Source organism: Solanum lycopersicum, chromosome 4 (genome assembly GCF_036512215.1).
Source record: "Solanum lycopersicum chromosome 4, SLM_r2.1".
NCBI classification, from domain to species: Eukaryota; Viridiplantae; Streptophyta; class Magnoliopsida; order Solanales; family Solanaceae; genus Solanum; species Solanum lycopersicum.
Genome location: NC_090803.1, coordinates 53,316,007 through 53,341,321, shown reverse-complemented (window position 1 = coordinate 53,341,321; position 25,315 = coordinate 53,316,007).

Sequence of the window (25,315 nt, the reverse complement as noted above, 5' to 3'; positions counted from 1 at the left end):
GAGGGGAAAGTTTGCAACGTCGTGATCAACGAGGAGGAGAAAGGGGGCCCTAGTGGAAGCAAGGAGGCAAAGATCAGCGTCAGCAACTGAACCTCGACTCCATCCAGACCTCGTCGAGCATCTGGGTAGCCTTGGAAGATGTTTTTCTATCAAGTTTTAATTCAAATAAAAGAGTTTTTAATAAACGTTTTAATTCCCGTCCCCTGTATTGCTTTCGAATGAGGACTTATGAAATTTTCAAATCTTTATCAATAAAGTTCTTTTTCCCATTTTTTTTGTCTTGTATTTAATTTTTTGCTATTTTTTTTCTCTCACCAGCAAAATTCATTATAAAAATGTCGAATCTGAGACTGTGGCATACAATGAGACTGCTCAACTTAACATTAATGACTTAGAAGAAGTTGAAGACAATGAGGTTCCCGAGGAGTTAATCAAAAGGGTTGAGGAATTCGAGGAAAAACCCAATCCAAATTTGGTAGAGACAGAAGTAGTGAATTTGGGAAATGCAGAGGTGATACAAGAAACCCGAGTAAGCATCCATATGACAAAAGAAGACAAGAAAGAGTATACCGAGTTTCTCATAGAGAATAAGGATATTTTCGCGTGGTCCTACGCAGACATGATAGGGCTAAGTACTTCAATCGTAGCCCATCGACTACCCACTGATCCAGCATGTCCTCCGGTAAAACAAAAGCTGAGAAAATACAAGCCCGAGATGAGTTTGAAAATCAAAGAAGAAGTATCAAAGCAATTAGATGCTGGGATACTCCAAGTGACAGAATACCTAACTTGGCTTGCAAATGTCGTTCCAGTGCCCAAGAAAGACGGCAAGGTCAGAGTTTGCGTGGATTACCGAGATCTCAATAAAGCTAGCCCTAAAGATAACTTTCCATTACCAAACATACACATACTGATTGACAATTGTGCTAAGCACGAAACTCAGTCATTTGTGGATTTCTTTGCCGGCTATCATCAAATTGAGATGCACAAAGACGACGCTGAGAAAACCGCTTTCATCATGCCGTGAGGCGTCTATAACTACAAGGTGATGCCTTTTGGATTAAAGAACGCTAGGGCTACGTACATGAGAGCGATGACTACTTTGTTTCACGACATGATCCATAAGGAAATTGAAGTTTATGTGGATGATGTCATCATCAAATCAAAGGAAAGTTTAAATCATTTGGAGGATTTACGGAAATTCTTTACCAGGCTACGCAAGTACAATCTGAAACTGAATCAGGCAAAATGTGTCTTTGGTGTGCCTGCTGGAAAGCTTTTAGGTTTCATTGTCAGTCGTCGAGGTATAGAATTGGACCCTTCAAAGATCAAAGCCATTCGTGATCTTCCCCCACCAAAAAGCAAGAAGGAAGTAATGAGTTTCTTAGGGCGACTTAACTACATCAGTCGTTTCATTGCTCAGTCTACTGTCATCTGTGAACCTATCTTCAAGCTATTTAAAAAGGATGCTGCAGTGAAATGGACAAGTGAATGTCAACAGGAATTTGACAAGATCAAAGATTATCTATCCAATCCTCCTGTATTGGTGCCACCAGAGTCAGGTAGACCATTACTTTTGTATATTTTAGTATTGGATAATGCTTTCAGTTGCATCTTGGGACAACACGATGAAACAGGGAGGAAGGAGCAAGCAATATATTATATGAGCAAGAAGTTCACATCGTGCGAAGCCCGATACTCTCTATTAGAGCGTACCTGTTGTGCTCTAACATGGGTTGCCCAAAAGTTACGACATTACCTCTCATCACATACTACTTATCTGATTTCAAGGATGGATCCTTTGAAATATATCTTTCAAAAGCCTATGACCACAGGTAAACTGGCAAAATGGCAGATATTGTTGAGCGAGTTTGACATAGTGTATGTCACGCAAAAAGCAGTGAAAGCACAGGCATTAGCAGACCATATGGCAGAGAATCCCGTGGACGATGATTACAGACCGCTGAAGACCTACTTCCCAGATGAAGAGGTGGCTTTTGTGGGAGAGGACATTTCTGAAGAATATGATGGATGGAGAATGTTCTTTGATGGAGCTAAAAATCTGAATGGATGCGGCATTGGGGCTGTTTTGATCTCACCCACCGGGCAACATTATCCAGTATCAGCAAAACTCAGATTCCTTTGCTCAAATAATATGGCTGAATACAAAGCCTGCATACTAGGTCTCCGACGGGCGATCGACTTGGATGTCCAGGAAATAATAATAATAGGGGATTCAGACCTATTGATCCATCAGGTTCGAGGTGATTGGGCAACAAAAAATTGAAAGTTGTTACCATATTTGGAGTGCGTGCACAGGCTATGTAAAAGGTTTGTCAAAACAGAATTTAGACATGTACCAAGGGTCCAAAATTAATTTGCAGACGCCTTAGCCACTCTGTCTTCTATGATTCGACACCCTGATCACAATTACATCGATCCTATTCACATTCATATACATGAACAACCAGCTTTTTGTTTCCATGTTGAGGAAGAGCCTGATGGAAAGCCCTGGTACGATGACATTAGAAGATATTTGAAGAGTGGTGAATACACAGAAGATGCAACAAGTGTACAAAAGCGTACAATTCGAAGGTTAGCAACCCAATTCTTCTTAAGTGGGGAAATCCTCTATAGGAGAACTCCCGATTTGGGACTGCTAAGATGCGTCGAAGCAAGAGAGGCTCGCAGGCTGGTCGAAGAGATACATGCAGGCACCTGTGGCCCTCACATGAACGGTTTTACATTAGCAAAGAAGATTCTGAGATCAGGATATTATTGGCTAACTATGGAGACAGACTGCATTCGCTACGTCCAGAAATGCCATCAATGTCAGACTCACGCAGATATGATTCGAGTACCTCCCAACGAACTCCATGTCACTAGTTCACCTTGGCCGTTCGCAGCATGGGGCATGGATGTCATTGGTCCAATCGAGCCAACAACATCCAACGGGCACAGATTCATTCTTGTTGCAATTGACTATTTCACCAAGTGGGTTGAGGTCACCTCCCATAAATCAGTGACAAAGAAAGTTGTGGATGACTTTGTCAAAAACAACATTATTTGTAGGTTTGGAATTCCTGAGTCAATCATCACCGATAACGGCACCAACCTAAACAGTGACCTGATGAGATCAATGTGTGAGAAGTTCAAGATCAGTCATCGAAACTCTACAGCACACATGCCACAGATGAATGGGGTTGTTGAGGCGGGAAACAAAAACATCAAAAGGATATTGCGCAAGATGATCGATAATCACAAACATTGGAAGGAAAAGCTACCTTTCGCATTGCTGGGGTATCGTACCACAATCAGAACTTCCACAGGGGCCACACCTTACTTCTTAGTATACGGCACTGAAGCTGTGATACCCTCCGAAGTTGAGATACCTTCCCTAAGGATCATCCAAGAAGCAAAGTTGAGTGATGCTGATTGGATACAAGGTCGGGCAGAGAATTTGGCATTAATAGATGGAAGAAGAATTAACGCCATTTTTCATTGTCAGCTCTATCAGAATAGAATGGCCAGAGCTTTCAACAAGAAGGTTAAACCCAGACATTTCTCACCTGGGCAACTGGTTTTAAAGCGGATTTTTCCAAATCAAGACGAGGCAAAGGGTAAATTTTCACCAAATTGGCAAGGTTCGTACATAGTCTCTCGAGTACTGACAGGCGGAGCCCTCATACTTGCAGAAATGGATGGAGAAATTTGGCCAAAACCTATCAATTCAGATTCTATGAAAAAGTATTACATCTAGAGATTGATTCATGCTCTTTTGTAATTTGGAACTACGTCAGACCTGATTCCCATTTAAGAGGGGATACGTAGGCGCTCCTATGGGGTTCGGTCTTATTATAAATAAAACTTTCATTTCCCCCTTTTCTATTGATAACTGGGGCAGAATTTTTGAGAGGATCTCAAAAATTCCATTAAGATTTCTTCTGGCACATCTTCATACTGGGGCAGAAATTTTGAGTAAACTCAAAATTTCACCGAAAGTTTCTTCTCAACAAGCAGTCAGCTTACAACGAAGATTAAATGATAGCTCCACTCTTGAGTCAGACGTTATAAAGTTTCAACCTATGCCATGGTCAAAGATTTGACATTAGCTTTTATTAAATGATAATCTTTCAAAAAAATTTATTTTTTATTTTATTATTATTATTTTTTTTTCTTTTTTCTCTTTCCTTTCCCCCTTTTTATGAAAAAAAAACAGACGCTCGAAGAGGTGTGGATGGCAAGCCAAAGGAGCACGCTGCGCCAAATCATGGATACAGATCAACCTTCCCCCTTAAAACTAACTATTTTTCTTTGAATGTAGAAAATACAGGTACGTATACAAAGGCAACTGCAACAATCAACATCACCACATTTGAGCCCGACATATGACACTCGACCCTTCCAATAAGGCGAACGCCCAAGCTACTGTATGCCCTCAATGCAACTGCTGTGCTGACAAATTACATTATGCCCGATATTGCATCATTTTGCACCTACGCCTGATATCACACTATGCTCAAAGAACTACATCATTATATTATGCCCGAGAATGCCGAAATGCATCATTTCATTGCGCTCGATATTGCATGTGCCCGAAGAAATGCATTATTGCATGTGCTCGATATTGCATGTGCCCGAAGAAATACATCATCGCATATGCCCAATATTGACTTATGCTCGAAGAATTGCATTATTGCATGCGCTCGATATTTTATGTGCCCGAAGAAATGCATCATCGCATGTGCTCGATATTTCATGTGCCCGAAGAAATACATCATCGCATATGCCCAATATTGACTTATGCTCGAAGAATTGCATTATTGCATGCGCTCGATATTTTATATGCCCGAAGAAATGCACCATTACATATGCTAGATACTGCATGTGCCCGATATTACATTATGCCCGAAGAAGTGCATCATTGCATTGTGCTCGATATTGCATGTGCCCGAAGAAATGCATCATTGCATGTGCTCGATATTGCATGTGCCCAAAGAAATGCATCATCGCATTGTGCCCGAGACTACATTGTGCCCGAAGTTTGCATAAGCTCAAGATTGCATCGTGCTCGAAGTTTACATGCGCCCGAATCAAATCAAGTCACAAGAGTATCAACAGATTTCAAAAACAGATACGCTCTCTTTACTCATTATTTATATTCCAAAGGCGTCGTCCTCCATAGGCGTCATCTTTCATGGCCTGCGGACTTCATGTCATGGCCTGAGGACTTATTTTATGCTTAGCATGTCCCTAAGGTATCATAGTCTAAAGGCATCATCCTCATGGCCTGCGGACATCATATCATGGCCTAAGGGTTTAATTCCTGTCTATCATAATCCGAAGGTGTCATAGTCTAAAGGCGTCATTTTCATGGCCTACAGACAACATTTCATGACCTGAGGATACACCCTGCATATCATGGCCCTAGACATCATAGCCTAAGACGTCATTTTGCATGGTCTTAAGGAAAACATTCATGGTCAATATGGGAAATTGCATCATGTTTACATTTACCGCTTTTTCTGCTCTAATCACTCTATTACAAGTTACAGCTATGCAGATTATAGACAAAGTCGCCGTTTGAATGATTGTTCACTTGTTTACAAAACAAAGGCTCCGACAACTTCTTGGCTACTCGCACTATCGTTTCACTACTCATCTATCATTCAGGCTACCATGAAGATATCTTCGGATTCAACTCGCCACTGTGACTTTCTATCTCTTCAGCTAGGCTCATCCGCCTTACAATACGACATCTAGGCTCATCCGCCTTACAATGTGACATCTAGGCTCGTCCGCCTTACAATGTGACATCTAGGCTCATCCGCCTTACAATACGACATCTAGGCTCGTCCACCTTACAATAGGACATTTAGGCTCGTCCGCCTTAAAATGACATTTAGGTTTGTCCATCTTATAGTTTATTTAGGTCGTCCACTTTAAAGGGACATTTCGGCTTGTCCGCCTCATAGGACATTTATGTTCGTCCGCTTTATAAGATATTTTGTTCGCTTTATAAGATATTTAGGTTGTCCGCCTTAAACGACACTTAGGCTCGTCCACCTTAAAATGACGTTTAGACTCTCCTTATAACTAGATATTTTCGTCTATATTATTATATCTTATAGTATCAAATCTATTGGAGTTTGACGTCATTCTTCAGAGATGGGTTCAATCCTTCGAGAAGTTGAAGACTATCAAGGCTTGCACTACGTCTCAAACAGATATGTTTTTATTACCTCTTTTCTATTTAGAACTCATATTTTATTATTATTGGTCATACTTTATCTATTTATAAGCTAACATATTATCTAGAATTTGCAGATATGATCGATCGCCCTTGATTACAATTATCACGCTATCCTCTATCACAACAATGACTATATCAATTCTTCACTTTTCATACTCCGAACCCTCGCTCAAAGGCTGATAGCCTTACTCTATCATGCTCTTTTCGCTTCTCTGTCACGCTCTTTCAGCCTCTCAATCTATCTTTTCTCGCTACTCTAATCTTATCCATTCAAGCCGATATCGTGCCTTCCGAATACCTTACAGCTCTTTCAACTTTTAAGAGTTTCTTTTGCTCTTGAATCTAGAACTACACACGACCTGATTCTCGTATAACCAGAAATATGTAGGCGGCTTAATACCAAAGTCTTGGTCGTACCCTTTTCAACTCTATATCGTTTCAACTGATCCAACTGACATCTTTCGCCGATCAGACAAAATCGGCTACTAAGTCAACGTTGGTTGCCTGACAATCCATTCTTCATTCTCAATCAACCAAGGGCAGCTGTTGACACCCAATTTTGACCGACCTTTGACCATTTTTAGGAATACTATTCGATTAAATACGTATTTTAAATTTTAGAATTTTTAATCGACTTTGCTTGAAAATTATATATTAGTATGTTTTATTCTATAAAATTATCGTAAATATTATTAAAATATTTTAAAATTATTAATGAATTTCAAATGTTAAAATTTAAATGATTTTCAATTATATAAAAATATTTTAATATATGTAGTATTTTGATTAAATAGTAATTCCTACACTTTCCTTAAATTTTAAATTCTAGCCTATTCTTTTCCAATTTCTTTCAATTCTAGCCACTCCAATTAAAATTTTATTACAATCATAGCCATCTCTTCCTTTCAATTCTAGTCAATTTTAATTGCAATTTTAGCCATTCCGTATCTAACTCATCTAATTTCAAGAAATGATCTTTTGATCTCATCCGTCCATCTTAATTAATTCCTAGATCTAATCCTAACCCCTCATCTCTTCTAAAATCAATGGTCCAGATTTAATGTACATATTTTAACCTAAAAAACTCTAATCCCTAAAATAATTCTCATTCTCTTCCTCCCCCCTCTCTCCAAGCCGCCTCTCCTCTCTCTCTTCCCCTCCCGTCTCTCCCTTTCCCGTCTCCTCCTTCGTCCCTCTTCTCCCTTCCCGTCTCTTCCTCTCCCCTTCTTCTCCCCTCTCCCGTCGTCCCCCTTCTCCCCCTTTCTCTCATCTTCTTCCCCTTCCTCTTCTATTTTTCTCTTCTTCTTCTTGTTTGCAGGTACCAGCGCCTCCCATCAGCAACCAAGAAGCCTCCGGCGGGCCTCCAGCAACGCCATGCGACCAGCAGCCAGGCGGCGCCGCCCCTTCCTCCCTCTCCCGTCATTCTCCACTTCTCCCCTCTTCTCGTCTCCTCTTCTCCTTCGTCCTCTTTTTCCTTTTTTCTTCTTGCAGGTTTGATAGGGAAGCAGTCCGACAGCAGTGACAGCAGCTCCGACAACGCCGACACCAGCGCCACCAGTAGCAGCGACAACAGCTAGCCGCCGCCGATCTGTAGCAGCAGCCAGCAACTCCAGAAAGCGAGGGAGGCGGCCAGCAGCAGCGAGGACAAGAACAATCGGACAACAGCTTGGCGAGAAGCAATTCCGGCGAAGTTTCGAAGGTTTTAAGTTGTTACTACATTCGTTTAATTCGTACATGCTTGTTAATAATATTTATCTACTGTCTCATTATTCTTGCTATAAATCTTCAAATGATGTCAATTTGTTAATACTAGCTTATGCTTTGGTATGTTTAATTGATTATTGTCTGATCAATTCGAATAACCTTGGCAGATATTGATTTCTTGTCATCCTTTTAATTTTTTTTTTTAATTTCATATGATTGTTGAATAGCTGCTAGCATATTATTGATTACGGTCTTTGATTTATTCATCCTTCATGTTTGGTGTTCTTCCCGTATATTTATTTGTTGATAATTAATTGGTAGCAAATATTCTAAAATTTTAATTTGGCTTTTAAATATTTTAAAATTTTAATTTGGCTCTTCTTTAAAATAAAAAAATAATAATAATATTAATTAATATCTCCTTCCTTTAATATTTGGCTTAATTATTCTTACTTGTTTGTTTATGACAACCTTATTATTTCCTTGTCATATTTAGTTGCTCATGTTTTGGTACAATAAATTAAATCTGATTTTAACCTTTTGTTATTTAAGGAAAAATAAATATTTTGCTGTATTAATTTATTCTTACTTGTTTATATTTGGTAATAGCATATTTTCTAATTTGGATATCCTTTAAAATAAGGAAAATTGTATTATAATTGATTTCTTTAAATATTTATTTCCCTTATTTGTTTCCCCCTCCTCTACTATATAAAGAGCTCCTTTTATTCATTCATGGACATTCATTCACTCTCAATCACAAAACTCTCTCATCATTCTTCCCTTCTCTCATTTGCTCTCTTGCTACTTAACAAAACATTAATATTCCGGTAATTATTCAAGGGTTCTTCTTTGCTATCTTATTACTTTGTTCGAGTAAAGGTTGAATCAATTCGTTTTGCTTAACGGGTTAGTATTCTTAACATTCACACTATCTTTACATTCACAAATTGTGTAAGCTATTGTTTTGTATGTAGAATTCGTCATTAAACGATTGCATATTGTCTCACCTTAACTAACAAGTGTGATTACTTGTGTAGTTATTTAATTACTTTGACAGGTTTCATATTTGAAGTTCAAGTTGAAGATTAACTGAAGAAGGATTTATTTATTTGTTTGAATGTATATATATATCTATATATTTTTATTTTTTTCGCTATTTTATTTATTCGAATGATGTAACAATTGTAACCCTAAAGATCATATAATAAATTTATTTGGGGGTCATCTAGGGGAGGGGGATTTATATGCTTATTTGTTCGTTATATTTTTAGAAATCATGCCTATAGGTTTGTCTTTAACCACCTAGATTTAATGTTTATAGGTGTTATAATCTAATCAATTTTCAATTTGCTTGACACTTTTGTTAATGAAGTCTAAAAAATAATAAACTAGATTCCGTTAATGTTAAAAGCAAATCATAGTAAGTTAATAGGCCGATTAGGTGTTTTAATAATGTTATAATTTTAGTATCATCTTGTCATGTAGAAACCAAGTCTAAGGTTTAATTTGTTCATATCATTTACAAAATCATGCATATATATGTTACATTGTTTTTTTAAACACCTAAAATCATGTCTATAGGTTTGTAAATAATTTTAACAAAATTTGTTTGTGCATATTTGTGCCCTCCCCTTAAAATTAGTTAATATCATTAGAAATCCTATTTGTCCTCTTGAAGATTTCCGCATTCATTATGCAACTTTTTTTATTTAAATTAGAATCATTTTATGCATCTAGCAAGATACTTAGTTTAAAAATATTTCATATCAAAACCTTGCAACATAATTCAAATCTTTCTTTAAATTTTGGATTGATTATGACTCTGCTTATTTTTGAAATAAATTATAAAGTACTATCTCCTAACCTATCGTTAGTGGGAAAGTCAAAGGAACTACGAGGTCTAGTTCCAATTTTTTAAACCCGACGCGTCCCCGGAAGTACCACTTCCCATGAATTTCAAAAAAGAATTATGTGCATTTATGTGTAAATGTTTATGTGCCTACGTGTGAACTAAATCTTTTAAATCATTTTTCAAAACATAACTTTTTTTTTATATATACCGACCTCAAATCAAAATTGTTTCTATGGTGGAGGAGCGCGATCAATAATATCGTGGCATCATCCCTATAAAGAAACAAACATTTTTTAAAATAAAAAATTCATATTCAAAACTTGCTTAATTTTAAAACCTTACTTTCTCACATATTAATTGTTTAATATTTATAAATTTTGTTTATAACTTAGTCTCATGCTTAAATAAAACTTGATTGTTTATTTATTGTCATTACCTAGCATTGCATGCTTAAATTAATAGTATTAATTGTTTTATATTTGTTATCACTTAGTAAGATTAAATAAATTAATAAATTAAACGACCTTGATTGCTACTTGTACCCCCACATAGATTGCATGAGATACGGCCGGGACCCACACTTGTGGACCTCGAGGGATGCCTAACACCTTCCCCTCGAGGTAATTTGAACCCTTACCCAAATCTCTGGCTCGTTGACCTTAGTTAGACTTAGTTAGTTTAGATAGGTGCCCTAACGCGCCTTAACTCGTTACGTGGCGACTCCAAAACTCAAAAATCCCAAAAGAGTTGTTAGGTCATGCACAAAACCCGTTTTCTGCGAAAATGGGGCGCGACAACACCTCAAAACAAAGTCTGTAATATCTCTCTTCATCCCACACCACCAGTAATGCTGACTCAGATCATGATACATCTTCGCTGCTCCCGGATGGATAGAGTACCGAGTACAATGGGCCTCCTCAAGAATCAATCTAATCAAATCTCCTGTCCTGGGCACACAAATTCTGCCTCCGATCCGCAAGACACCATCAGAATCAAGGACAGCCTCCTTAGCTTCCCCTCTCAATACTTTGTCTCGAATGAGACATAATTTTTCATCATCAAATTGGTGTGCACGGATTTGCTCGACTAAAGAAGATCGAGCCTCAATAAAAGCAATCATTCCATCACTCTCCTCTGAGATCTGTAATCGGACAAGACTGTTAGCTAACAATTGAACATCTCTAGCCAATGGTCTCTCCTCAACACTAAGAGATGCAAGACTCCCCATGCTATGAGTCTTCCTACACAAAGCATCGGCCACAACATTGGCCTTCCCCAAATGATACAGAATGGTCACATCATAGTCCTTCAGCAACTCAAGCCATCTCCGCTGCCTCAAGTTCAAATCTCTCTGACTGAAGATATACTGGAGACTCCGATGATCAGTGAAGATCTCACAATGCACTCCATACAAATAATGACGCTATAACTTAAGTACAAATACCACAGCCGCCAACTCTAAATCATGAGTAAGGTAGTTCTTCTCATGGGATTTCAATTGCCTAGAACCATAAGCAATCACTTTCCTCTTCTGCATCAACACACCACCCAAACCAACTCCTGAAGCATCACAATACACAGTAAAGTCTACACCCTCCTCAGGTAGAGTCAACACAGGAGCAGAAGTCAACAAAGTCTTGAGCTTTTGAAAGCTCTCCTCACACTCATCATACCACTGAAAACTCACATCATGTCGAGTCAATCTAGTCAATGGAGCTGCAATAGTAGAGAAACTCTGAACAAATCGTCGATAATAGCCTGCCGATCCCATAAAACTCCTAATCTCAGTAGGTGAAGTAGGCCGCGTCCAGCCTCTAACTGCCTCAATCTTGGCCGGATCTACTCTAATACCCTCCTTAGACACCACATGTCCTAATAATGCCACAGAAGTAAGCCAGAACTCACACTTTGAGAACTTGGCATACAACTTTTCTTCTCTCAACCTCAGAAGTACAATCCTCAAGTGTCGGACATGGTCATCCTTAGTCTTGGAGTAAACCAAGATGTCATCAATGAAAACAATCACAAAAGAATCAAGGTATGGTCGAAACACCCCATTCATCAACTCCATGAATGCTGCAGGGGCATTAGTCAGTCCGAAGGACATCACTAGGAACTCATAATGCCCATACCGAGTCCGAAAAGTTGTCTTAGGGATATCTGATGCCCTAATCTTCAACTGATGATACCCAGACCTCAAATCAATCTTAGAGAACAATGATGCTCTCTGTAACTGATCAAATAAGTCATCAATACGCGGAAGAGGATACTTATTCTTCACTGTTACCTTGTTCAACTGTCTGTAATCAATACACATTCTCATAGTCCCATCCTTCTTCTTCACAAATAATACAAGGGCACCCCAAGGTGATACACTAGGGAGAATAAAACTCTTACTCAATAAATCCTGCAACTGATCCTTCAATTCTTTCAACTCTGCTGGAGCCATACGGTATGGAGGGATAGAAATAGGTTTAGTGCCGAGTTCCAAATCAATAGCAAAATCGATGTCCCTATCGGGACGAACACCTGGAAGATCAGAAGGAAATACATCGAGAAACTTCTGGACCACGGTAACAGAGTCCATTGGAGGTGGTTCAACACTAGTATCCCGAATAAAAGCTAAGTAAGACAAACACCCCCTCTCCACCAGTCTCTGAGCACGGATAAAAGAGATGACCTTGCTAGGATAAGAACCACTAACACTCTTCCACTCAACCCTCTGAACACCAAGCATTGCTAAAGTCACAGTCTTAGCATTACAATCAAGGACAGCATGATAAGGAGAAAGCCAATCCATACCCAAGATAACATCAAAGTCCACCATCCCCAGAATGATTAAGTCTACCCAAGTGTCATACCCAGCCAAAGAAACAAGACAGCATCGATACACTCGATCCACCACTAAGGGCTTGCCCACGGGTGTAGAAACACGAATAGGTACAGTCATGCTATCACATATCATATCATATTTAGCAGCAAAATACGTAGACACATAAGAGAATGTAGAACCTGGATCAAACAACACAGATGCAGGTCGATGGCATACTGGGATGATACCTGTAATAACCGCATCTGAGGTCTCCGCCTCAGGTCTCCCGGGGAAAGCATAGCAGTGGCCTCCTCGTCCACCTCCATCCTGGGTGGTACCTCTACCCCCACTCTGCTGAGCTGCAACACCACTACTAGAAACTCTATCACCTCTACCTGACTGAACTCTGCCACGACCTCTACCCTGTGGTGCTGGTGGTCTAGTCTGGAATGAAGAATTTGGTCGAGGCCCACCATGACCCCTTTGAGAAGTACACTGCCGCATTAGATGATCGGGATCTCCACAAGTAAAACAAAATCTCTAACCTGGGAACTGTTGTGTGGACCCTGAAAACCCACTATAATTTCCTCGCCCTGTAGGTCGCTGTTGTGAACCGTACGAGCTCTGACCCGAGCTATAAGAACCCCTAGATGTCTGGCCACCCTCAAATGTCGGCATAGATGCATGAATAGGTCCCCGCTGCTGAAAAGAACCACTCACTCTCTGTGATCCCCTACCTCCAGATGAGGCACCATGAAACTGTCCTGATATACAGGCTCTTTTAGGGTCCCCAAACTCCTCTCTCTCCATCAATTCTGCCTCTTTGGCGGCGCTCACAATGGACTGAAAAGAAGCCCCCTCCCTAGATGCCCGAAACACAGCTGACCTAATAGAGAAAGTCAATCCCCTCACAAATCTGCGGATCCTCTCTGTCTCATTTGGAATAATGGCCAACGCATGCCTAGACAACTAGCAAAAACACGCCTCATACTCTGTAACCGATAAACCATCCTGTCTCAGACTTTCAAACCTCAAGCGACTCTCCTCTCTCACACTCCATGGGACAAAACGATCTTGGAATGCACCAACAAACTGCTCCCAAGTCACTGGAGGAGATCCAACTGGCAAACATCCCGAATAAGTCCTCCACCAGTCTCTCGCTGGTCCACGAAGCTGGAGTGTAGCATATCGAACCCCATGTGACTCAGCTAACCCAACCACCTCTAGTAACTCTCGGCAGGTAGTTAGAAACTTATGTGCGTCCTCGCTATTCCCACCCTGAAACTGAGGTGGGTCCATCTTTCGAAATCTCTCATACCTACGCTGCTCATCCTCTATCAGAACAACCATCGATGCAACTTGACGCCCAACTGTTGGTGCAATATCATTCTGAACCGCGGGATCTACTGGTAGTTGCCCCACCGCATCCTGAACAACCGGAGCTTGTTGCTGCTCTTGGGTCAGAGCCACCTTTCTAGTACGAGAGTCATGTGGTGTGGTAGTTACACCACCACCCTGAGAAAAGCCCTATAGCACACTTAACACCCTCAATAGCGTATCCTGAAGCAAAGGTGTGACTACGGAATCTGGAGGAACCTGGTCCTCTATGTCATCAATCTGAGGTTCGGTAGAGACCTCTCTAGCACGACTTCTCACTGGTGCTGCTCCACATCCACGACCTCTGGCTACTGTCGCACTACTAGCACGACCTCGAGCTCGAGATCTACCCCTACCTCTAGCTGGGGCCTCAACAACTGCCTCGAGAAGTGCCTCCCCTCTACCACTAGTAACATTAGTTCTAGTTCTCGTCATCTGTCAAAAGAGTATACAACAACTCAGTACTAAAGAAGGTGACTACGCACGATGAAAAAGAATGAACAAAAAGATGTTTTCCTAGTAATCCTTGTAGCCTCTCAAAGATAAGTACAGACGTCTCCGTACTGATCCTTGAGACTCTACGTAGACTCGGCTTATATACACGTGAGACCTATGAACCTGGGGCTCTGATACCATTTTGTCACGACCCAAAAATGGGTGTGATGGCACTCGTCTTATCCCACCAAGACAAGTCAGCCTAAACCCAAATATCTAACAAAGTGCGGAAGTAAATGACAATCCAACAATTCCTATTATGAAACCAAGTCATATTAATCCAATCCCCAAAATCAGGTTGTCATGTGCACATGGGGGACATATCTGTCCATGCATCTGTCGCGGCGCACGACACGACCCTCGATAATAGTAACCTTCGCGGCGCGCGATACGTCCCTCAAAATATAATATCCATCGCGACGCGCGATACGACCCTCAAAAATAGTACATCCTCTTACCACAACCATGTCTCAGATACAATGCAAATGACATGCTCAAATGAAAATGAGGAGATAACCGTTTTGATAACAAAACACAATTTACAGCAAGGAATACAACACTAACAAATAAGCAACAAGTCTCCAAATCGTTCTCAACACCACACCAAGGAAATACACGAATTTCATACGCTTAATAAGAGTTTAGAAATCCACTTGCCTTAGCCAACCGAATAATTACTCTTGGACTTGAGCCTTCCCTTTCCGTTGAGCTTCCGAACCAATGGAATCTATTCAAGTATTTAAATTCACAATAAGATTGTGGAACTAACAATACCCACATTTTTTTTTCAAGTTTCAAGTCTAGGATTAAATTTTGATTATTTCTTTTCCATTATCATAATTCGAATGACATTCACGCAACACAGTACATATAATATTTAATTACACGTGTCCACCTATCAACACTAGATTCATAGTATAATCACCAATATATAAAATTTGCACTTTTAATTTAATTAAAACAGTGCTAACGAAAAATTGATCTTTTCTTTTCCAGCCAATGATTGGCTCATTATGGCCAATGATTGGCTCATTATGACCAATCATTGGCTCATTATGGCCAACCCAAATACTTCCAATTCTGTTGTTAATTTCCCAGAATGCATAATCACTGTACGACATACATTCATATGCATATTCCCTCATCTAATGCTTCTAATTCATTTATTTTATTTTATCATCTTTCACTATTTTTTTTTTAAATTTCAACCATTAATTTATTTCACTTAGCCCAAAAAAAATTAATAATGAATCATATAATAAAAATATAACAACAATTATAATGTTAGCGTTTCTCATCCCACACATAATCAAAGCCGCCGGAATAATACCCACATCATAAGTCTTCCTCATCCCAATTTCTAATCTAATATAACAATATAATAATCTAATAGTATTAACATATAGGATCTGACAATCTCTTTTCTTCTTTTTTTTTAATTTTTTCTTCTTTTTTTTTTATCCCAACAACCCTCTTTTCAATTGCATACATGTATATATATATAATATTTAATGAAGTCTAGGCATTCTAAAGAGCATTCAATGCAATAACATACATAGGAAGATTAAAACTTCAATAAAAATTTTACCAGAAGCAATTGGAAACCGACGAGATACTGTAACCCTTCTTCCGTTTCTTCTTTATTTTATTTTTTTATTTATTTTTAGAACTAATTATTGCTAAAAGTGATAAATTTTACTCACTTATTTTATTATATAAGGGTCAAATAGTATAGGATCTTATTAAATATTCACTTTAGTCCATTAACTATCAATTAATTAACTTAAGTTAACAAATATTCAAAAATTCTAAAGAGGATCTTTCGGATCATTACAAATTAGGGCACTAGTGGATCTTGCTAACAATATTTAGCATATATTTGTTTTGCAGTAAATTTACTGGCAAGATTTAGTTCTTCCCCGATAAAAAGACATTGAAATGGTGTTGAGCACATGATCGAATATCCTCGAAGGATCATAGCTATGGTTTTATTATATTCCGAGGATTCCAAGACAAAATTGATTGGTTATGCAGATGAAGAATATTTATCTAATCCGCATAAAGTTCTATATCAAGTACACTATTTGTTTGCATGTGGTGGCACAATAATATTTTGTCTATCAATAAAGCCAATTAGGTGATCACTTCTTCAAACCATGCAGAAATAAAAGTCTTCCATGAAGCAAGTCAAGAGTGAGTCTGCTTGAGATAAATGACACACCATATTTAGGAAATATGTGATGTTTCTTCGAAAAAGAATATATCAACCACAATGTATGAAGATTGGAGACATCATCGCAAGAAATAAAGTGATGTTTTAATCAGGGGGAGTATAATACGTGTTGCACTCTTTTTCCCTTGACCGAGGTTTGGTCCCACTTGATTTTCCTGTCAAGGTTTTTTAACGAGGCAACAAATAATGCGTATCAAAAGATATGTGCACTCTTTTTTCTTCACTAAAATTTTTTTCCACTGTGTTTTTTCTAGTAAAGGTTTTAACGAGTCACATTATCTATGGACATCCAAGGGGGAGTGTTATAAATCCATTGAATTGTGTGGATTGTCCTTTAGATATACTCAAGACTTAATTGTATTTATGTATACATGTTTTTAAGGTGATAAGAACCATTTGGATAACTATGTACCTACTAATTGGGCACATATCATGGTGGCCTGTAGGATGATATCTCAACTCTATAAATAGAGATATCATTCACCTTTTGTGTAATACACTTGAATAAGAAGAAAAGTCATCCTCTTCTATTTACTTCTCTTGTCTTCTTCTCTTTACTATTATAGTCTTATGAGCTTGATTTCATAACAAATTAAAATTTATCATTATTGTACTATATAATATGACACTATCCGCAACTATCATAGTCAATCTATTGAGAAAACGCGGATAAACACAAAAATATATATGGTAATAGTAATGGAAGTAAAATGAGAAAATAATAACACCAAAAATTTTACGTGAAAACCCTTCTAACTAAGGAAAAAATCACGGGCCAAGAGGAGCAACTGATATCACTATAGTAAGAAATTTTACGCTGTGTAATCATGAAAACAATATTCAAAGTGACTACTATGCACTCAAAAGGAACAACACTCTTTTTGGTTTCCACCTTACTAAAATATACACTCTATTTTTCTTCACAGACTATTTTTCTTGTATAGTCTATGGAATATCTAACTTGTTCTCAAAATGTTTTTTTCTCTCTAACTTGGTATATTCTACAAATGAGTAAGAATGCATATTTATAGAAGGAGAAAATTATACCTATGTCACTAATGACAGAGGTAAATGTAGCAAAGTCAAAAGAAAGGTTTGCAAATCTTACCAATTTGCCAACTACCAAATCTTTATATTCAACTCTTCTCACTATTCCTTTTTAACAATTACTTGTAGCAATTCAGTAGCAAAAGTTGACCAAAATATGAGATGGACTCCAGAAATCTCCCCCTCCAGTCTCATTCACTGGAAGGAGGTATCTTCCTCTCTTTAGAGAGAGCTCATACCCACAAGTTCTTTGCATAACTCAAAATTTCCTTTCAGTATCGTCTTGGTCAGCATATCTGCTAGATTTTCACTTGTATGAATCTTTTTGATGTGAAATGATTCACTCTCCACTTCCTCATGAGTCCAATGATATCTGACGTCGATACGTTTTGTCCTTGCATGGTATACAAAGTTCTTGCTCAAGCCTATTGCACTTTAGTTGTCACAATAGACAATGTACTCCAGCTAATGCAAACCAAGTTCTTGAAGAAATCGCTTTAGCCAACTTCATATGCAAAGAGGTGTACTAACAGGCTTAGCATTCTTCATATTGAAGTGCTCTAGTACACATTCAATGTACTTCTTCTGTGACAAATAAATATTCCTTTCATCTCTGAGACAAGTAATTCTCATGCCCAAAATTTATTTGGCATGACCGAAGTCTTTCATAGAAAAAGACTTACACAACTCTTTCTTCAACTCGTCGATTTTGAAAGTATTCTTGCCTACAATCAACATGTCATTCACATACAACAAAAGGATGATAAAATCATGGTCAGAACTTTTTTGCACAAATAAGCAATGATCTGATAAAGTCTTCTTATAGACATGCTCCCCCATAACAGATTCAAACTTCTTGTACCACTGTCTAGGAACTTGTTTTAGGTCATATAGATTCTTTTTGATTTTGCACACGAAATTTTTTTTCCTTCTACTTTGAAGCCCTCAGGTTTTTCCATATAAATCTCTTCTTCTAGTTCACCGTGAAGGAAAATCGTCTTCATATCCATCTACTCAATCTTTAAATTAAGACTAGCAACCAAGCCTAGAACTGTGCGAATTGAGGACATTTTAATAACAGGAAAAAATATTTCGTCAAAGTCAATACCCTTCCTTTGACCAAATCCCTTAACAATCAATCTAGATTTATACCTGGGCTTCAAGTTGTGTTCTTCAACTTTAACTTTGAACACCCACTTGTTCTTCAAAGCTCTCATGTCCTTGGGCAATTTTACCAACTCATAAGTGTGAAAACTTTATCTAGTTTTGCATGGCTTCAATCCATTGATCTTTGTTCTCATCTTCCATGACCTCCTCATAACATTCACGCTCTCCCCCGTCAGTGAGTAATACATATTCATTTGGTGAATAACGAGAGGAATGAAACAGTGTCTTGTGGACCTCCTAAGCGGAATATTTGATTCGTCCACAACTTCATGAGCAGGAGGATCATAAATAACAATATCATTGTTATTATCAACATCATCATATTGATTCGATACATGATTATGGGTGTCATCATGATAATCAAGCCCAATAACATCATGCATACCTGTGAGGGACTTCACCATGATGAACTATACCATTAAATTTTTACATTCTCCGCTTTGTCAATATCTTCAATTGTTTGATTCTCCATGAAAATAATATTACGGTTTCTCAAAAGTTTCTTTTCAATTGAATCATATAGCTTGTAACCAAATTCATCAAGGCAATATCCAATAAAAATGTATTGGCTTGGCTTGGCATATAATTTTGACCTCTCATCTTTCGACACATGTACAAAAGCTTTGCAACCAAATACTCTCAAATGGTACAAGAAACAACCTTTCTGTACTTAACATTATTTGGTACATCACTTTACAAATCAACAACATGAGATAAATTAATAACATGTGCAGCGGTCAATAAAGCCTCACCCCAAAAATAAGTTAGGCAACTTTGCTTCAGAAAGCAAACATCTAACTATTTCCATCATGGTCCTGTTCATCCTCTCAGTCAAATCATTAAGCTGAGGAATCATGGGAGGAGTCTTCTAGTGTCTAATACCTCGATGCTTGCAATATTCATCAAATGGTCCACAATATTCACCATCATTATCAGTACGAATACATTTAAGTTTAATTTAGCACTTTTGAAATTTGACAATAATTTCTTCTTGGCTAGAAAATTAAGTCCTTTCTCACTGATGTGGCTAAGTCTCTTGTGTCAAATGTTGAAGAGTTATCGCTCTCAATCGCATTCACCATATCAACACAAGCAGATGCCGTAATCCAGTATAGACCACGCCATTTTCTCCACAAGCCACAACCAAGGAACTCTTAATGAGCTTTCATTTTCCATCACCGTTGGTACTAACATATCCTTCATCATCCAAAACAACAATTGAAATCAGGTGCAGACGAACATTAGGAACATGTTTCACATTTTTTAAAACTAATATAGTTCCAACACTAGTTTTCAAAAAATTTGTACCAATACCAACCACCCTAGAAACAATCTCATTACTCATACTCAAAGTTCCAAAATCACCAGTAGTATATGTAGAGAAAAATCCTTCCTTGATGTCACATGAGATGTGTCACCAATGTCCATAACCGAACTTGACTCATCAAAAGCAATATTTATCATATCCGCATCTAGGACAGTAACGATATCTTCGGTGGTAACGGTGGCTAGGAAATTTTTATCGCCGTCTTCTTTAGTTTCTTTGTTAGTGTTATCCCTCTTCAACTTCCTGTAGAACTTCTTTGTGTGCTCTTTCATACCACAATGATAGCACTCAACATTCTTAAGTCTGACTCTAGATTTGCTCCTATTTTGTTCTCTATTATGTGAATCACTGTTTTATTTCTCCCTTTGAGGCCAGTTATCAGGATATTCGATGAAGAAAAACTTTGAGTTTTGACATTACTGTTGGCGGAATCCATAGAGATCACACCATCTGGAGCAGAATTTGACAATGAAGTTCTAAATGTTACCCAAGAGTTTGGAAGGGAACCAAGTAAAAGAAAGCCTTGAATTTCTTCATCAAATTTGATGCCCATAGAAGATAACTGATTTATGATCCCCTGAAAATTATTCAGATGGGAGAACCATCATGATCTTTAAACTCCACATCTGCATTATTAAGAACATTTTGTTATTATCAGTCTTTCAAGCATACAGACTTTCAAGATGCTCCCATAGGGTTCGAGCATGTGTCTCCCCAGAAATATGATTCAACACATTATCGTCGACACATTGCCTAATGAATCCACAAATCTGTCTGTGCAAATTTCACTCTTCATCTATTTTATTATCAAGCTTTACTGTGGTAAACACTGGTTTGTAAAAATTCTTAACATAAAGAAGATCTTCCATTTTCCCCTTCCAAATGGCATAACTAACATCATTCAAAGTAACAATTCTACTCTTGTTCGAATCTATTGGTTTTCCCAAAAATATAGTTATCGCTAATTAAAGTAAATCTTTTCTGATGTGAAAGTTCAGACTATGTTGCAACCACAGAGCATACCCAGATAAAACCTTGGCTCTGATACCTGTTTGTTGGAAAAACACGTATAAACACAAAAATATATATGGTAAAAATAATGAAAATAAAATAGGAAAATAATGACACCAAAATTTTTACGTGAAAACCCTTCTAAATAAGGAAAAAACCACAGACCAAGAGGAGCAACTGATATCACTATAATATGGATTTTACACTGTATAGTCACGAATACAATATTCAAAGTAACTACTACACACTCAAAAGGAACAACACTCTTTTTGTTTTCACCTTACTAAAATATCGTTCACACTTTATTTTTTCTTCATAGACTATTTTTCTTGTATAGTCTATAGAATACCTCACTTTGCTCTCAAAATGATTTTTTCTCTCTAACTTCGTGTATTCTACAAATGAGCAAGAATGCTTAATTATAAATGGAGAAAATCATACCTATGTCACTAATGACATAGGTAAATGTAGCAAAGTCAAAAGAAAGTTAGCAAATCTTACCAATTTGCCAACTATCAAATCTTTATTTTCAACTCTTCTCACTATTCCTTTTAAACAATTACTTTTAGCAATTTAATAGCAAAAGTTGACCAAAAATATGAGATGGACTCCACACAATCAACGTCATCTCCAACCGACACACAATTACAATTGTTAGTCATCATTTCCCTCCAATCACAATATAAAATATTGATATAATGTTAGATCAATTTACTATTTTATTTAAATTTTATATCAAGAACATGTTTTTTTACATTTTAATGTTGAGAAACAAACAATCTTTAACTATTTGATATTCTGATGTTGATGCAACTTCATAATATCAAAATGTGTATTTAGATTCAAAATCTGAAATCTTAATACAAATTAAATTAACAATATTCAGATGTCTATATGAATCACACATCTAAATTTTAATGCACATTCTAATATATAAATGTCATTCAGATATATACACTTTAATCCTAATGAAAATAAATGAAGTTTTACCAACCTTTTTTATTTACTCTAGGAAAGGTAATAAAGGTTGATACTGGATATGGTCATTGAATTATTATTTTTATTTGATTTGATTTTGTATTACAAATAATAATAGTTATAATTTTTTCTATTTTAGTAAATGAAAAGAAATATATTATTATTTTTAAAACTATTTTTCTCAATAAATATCTATTTTCTTATTTTCGTTTTACTGACCCATGTAATAAATATAAATTTCTCTTTTTTTTATTTATTCATTTTAATAAATTAAGTGAAATCTATCCTTATTATTAAATAACTATATAAATGTAGTAGTAATTGAATTAAATTTTCAAAACATAAATAATAATATCAATTCGGTAATAAAAAACTCTAAATATTTTTCAAGGGAAGTGCTAATATAATTCGTTTATTCAACAGGGGTGAATGTCCATATAATGATGAGAAATTGTCTGAAATATACCATCAAACTTTGAATTAATTTTAGATATCTTCCTCTAGATTTTGTTCTATAACACTGTGATTTATGATATTACGTCTACTTCCTTATTTCCATTTACATGTAACCATTCTTTAAACTTATTTAAAATAAATATAAATTAATTTAAATTTGTTAATTTTACCTTTTTTATATTAATTTCTTCATATTAATAAATATTATTTAAAAAATAACTTTTAAGAAATATTTTAAAAATAAATCAACACAAATACGTGTGTTTTTTTTGTCAAACAAAGAACGAAGTCCTCATTCAAGCTGACCCACCATTTTCATCAACTATTAACTCTTCATCTCCATTTCACCTTCACCAATTCATGTAGACTTTTCCCCCCACAATAACACATCATTTTTCAGCAAAAATTTCTTCAAATAAAAGATAAAAATGAATTCCACAAGAGAGAAATTCAATAAGAATGATCAGATTTTGTTCTAGTTAAACATTTTTACAAGGGAAGAAGAAACATCACTACAACAAAGATGATCATTTGTGGCAATAAATTTTTAATTGACGCTAAATATTTACTTTTAGCGGCAATTAACACTCTTTGTATATTTCCCTAAAGCCTTTAGCGACATTACATCTAATGACACTTAATTAATGCCAGTAAAAAATTTAACAATCTTTATTCATATGTTTATTTATTGCCGCTAAAAGTTATTTTTATTATAGTGCATGTCGCAATGAATAGAAATAAATTGTTGAAATTAGATCTAAACTTGCATATCTAAGGATAAAATTGTCAAATCTAAGTTAATTTATATTTATTTTAAATAGGTTTAGAAATTGTTATAAGAAAATGACAATAAGGGAGATAGACGTAATCGTATATCACAAGGAAGATGAGTATTATAGAGAAAAACCTGAAGGAAAGTCTATGAAATTATCACTTTTTTATTTATATCATTTATTAAAAATTTAACTTACTTATATCATTTAAGTAAACAAATAATTGCATAAATCAATATTTTCTGAAACCGAATGAATGCATTGGATTCATAACATTAGTCTTTTCCCTACGATGATATTATCTTATATATGTACTAATTATTGATAATTCATATACCAATCAAATAAAGTATTTAATTATTGTTTTGAAAATACACTTTATAAATTATAAATAAGTAATCATTCTCATTTAAAGAAGAGTCGAAAATAATTACAATTTTTAAAGATATGTAAATATATATTCTCTACATTCTAATCGCTGATATATATATATATATATATATATATATATATATATATATATATATATATATATATATATATATATTACTTATATTTTACAACAACTAATTGAATATTAACTTACATAAGTGAAGGCCTTTTATTTAATAATTATCACTTTTAAGTAATAATTTTAATTTAGGGCAACTTTTACATATAGCAAATAAAAAATTTATATTTGTATGCTATAGCAAAGTTTGTATAATTATGCTACATAGCAAACATAGAAACTGTATAATTCGCTATACATATACAGTTGAAGCAAATTGTATAAACAAAGTGTATAAAACGAGAAAGAGAAAGACATTTGGGCAGAGAATTGTATAAACGAAGTGTATAAAATGATTTTTATGATTATAAGTGTATAGAACGATTATATACAATTTGAATTTGTATAAAATGAGAAAGAGAAAGATAAAAGAGACTTGGACAGGGAATATACAATTGAATCGAATTGTATAAAACGAGAAAGAGAGAAATTAGATACAATTTGAATTTGTATAAAACGAGAAAGAGAGAAAGACAAAAGAAACGGGTAGGGGGTATTTTCATTGTATAATTATAAGTGTACATGAAGAAAATATATGTACTTGCATGTGTATATTCAATTTTCTCACGCTTTATACAAACAGAAACACAATTTATACATTTCGTTTCTATTTGTATAAGTGAGAAATGTGAGGGTTGCAAGCGAGATCTGGAAAGGGAGAAGAAATGGGAACAAAAATATGTATTTATACAATTTTCTCTGCTTTATACAAATAGAAACATTTTTTATACACTTGTGTTTGTATAAAAAGTGAGAAAGCAAGTGAGAGATTGGAGCGAGAATGAGAGAGTGGCGACCGAGATTTTTGAGAGAGAGACGACTGACAAATTTTGGCAAACGTTTGCTATGGAGCACAATGAAATCAAACCCTAGCTACTTCATTTATTTTAGGTTATTAGTTTGCTATTATATACAATTATCCCTTTATTATCATCTTTGTCAACTTTTTGCAATACTTACTTAAAACAATTTTAAAACAACTTTAATACATGATTAATACAACATTAATTCATAATGCAAGCTTTAGTTTAAATTTTTTTTAAAAACTTACATATATCATACAAATGAATTATAACTATTTTTAATACACATTTTAATATTTTTTTATCACCGCTTATAATTTTTATATCACTCAAATAAATTATATTAGCATTTTAACATACATTTTGTAATGATATACATATAGAAAATTTCATAACATTCTTATATAATACTAGACATGTGTTTATAATACTTAATTAGAAGACAAACATTTTGTAATGATATACATATAGAAA